The following is a 1,958-nucleotide window of genomic DNA, read 5'->3' on the forward strand; positions in this document are numbered from 1 at the left end:
ATAAATCATATTTGATTGCTAGTATATAAGACATGACCATGGCACTGGTCTCTCCCTCCTCAGAGTACAGGGCGAACAATAGAGATCCGACCGACACAAATAAACCCAGTGATGATGTCTTCTGCCATTAGATATTCACACACACGTTCACACACTTCTCCAGTAATCTGCTTCCTCCAACAGTGTGTTGTGGTAGCTGGGCAGCTGCGGCAGTCGATTGATTGAGTGAAGAGGAGGAGGAGGAGGAGGAGCCGCAGGCCATGCACAGCTGAGAAGGAGACCTATCGAAAATCACTGGATTCTGAACAGGGCTGCCCCAGCTGGGCACACACGCGCCCAGGCACCCGCTATTCTCAGCCAGATACAAACAGTTAGCCAGAAACAGCCAGCCTGCTTCCACACTGAGGCTGGGAAGTACACTGTTTAGTACACTCCAAGGTAGCAGAGTGAGTGTATAGAACTATCAGTCCACACAGATATTCTTAACAGCATGCTAGCAGTACTGTGAGTCCATAGTATACAGCAGCCCAGAGTCCATGCAGCAGAGTAGGATGATGTGTCAGTAGCACAGCAGCACTGGGACTGGGTATGCTACAAAACAGCAGTACTGGGACTGTGTATGCTACAAAACAGCAGCACTGGGACTGTGTATGCTACAAAACAGCAGTACTGGGACTGTGTATGCTACAAAACAGCAGCACTGGGACTGTGTATGCTACAAAACAGCAGCACTGGGACTGTGTATGCTACAAAACAGCAGTACTGGTACTGTGTATGCTACAAAACAGCAGTACTGGAACTGTGTATGCTACAAAACAGCAGCACTGGGACTGTGTATGCTACAAAACAGCAGTACTGGAAATGTGTATGCTACAAAACAGCAGCACTGGGACTGTGTATGCTACAAAACAGCAGCACTGGGACTGTGTATGCTACAAAACAGCAGCACTGGGACTGTGTATGCTACAAAACAGCAGTACTGGGACTGTGTATGCTACAAAACAGCAGCACTGGGACTGTGTATGCTACAAAACAGCAGTACTGGGACTGTGTACGCTACAAAACAGCAGTACTGGGACTGTGTATGCTACAAAACAGCAGTACTGGGACTGTGTATGCTACAAAACAGCTGCACTGGGACTGTGTATGGTACAAAACAGCAGCACTGGGACTGTGTATGCTACAAAACAGCAGTACTGGGACTGTGTATGCTACAAAAAAGCAGCACTGGAACTGTGTATGCTACAAAACAGCAGTGCTGGGACTGTGTATGCTACAAAACAGCTGCACTGGGACTGTGTATGCTACAAAACAGCAGCACTGGGACTGTGTATGCTACAAAACAGCAGCACTGGGACTGTGTATGGTACAAAACAGCAGCACTGGGACTGTGTATGCTACACAACAGCAGTACTGGGACTGTATATGCTTCAAAACAGCAGCACTGGAACTGTGTATGCTATAAAACAGCAGCACTGGGACTGTGTATGCTACAAAACAGCAGCACTGGGACTGTGTATGCTACAAAACAGCAGCACTGGGACTGTGTATGCTACAAAACAGCAACACTGGGATTTTGTACACTACAAAACAGCAGCACTGGGACTGTGTATGCTACAAAACAGCAGCACTGGGACTGTTTATGCTACAAAACAGCAGTACTGGGACTGTGTAAGCTTCAAAACAGCAGCACTGGGACTGTGTATGCTACAAAACAGCAGAACTGGGACTGTGTATGCTACAAAACAGCAGCACTGGGACTGTGTATGCTACAAAACAGCAGCACTGGGACTGTGTATGCTACAATACAGCAGCTCTGGGACTGTATATGCTACAAAACAGCAGCACTGGGACTGTGTACGCTACAAAACAGCAGTAGTGGGACTGTGTATGCTACAAAACAGCAGCACTTGGACTATATATGATATTTAACAGCAGCACTGGTACTGTATATGATA

Source organism: Oncorhynchus mykiss, chromosome 6 (assembly GCF_057628025.1).
Source record: "Oncorhynchus mykiss isolate SJ-2025 chromosome 6, ASM5762802v1, whole genome shotgun sequence".
Taxonomy (NCBI): domain Eukaryota; kingdom Metazoa; phylum Chordata; class Actinopteri; order Salmoniformes; family Salmonidae; genus Oncorhynchus; species Oncorhynchus mykiss.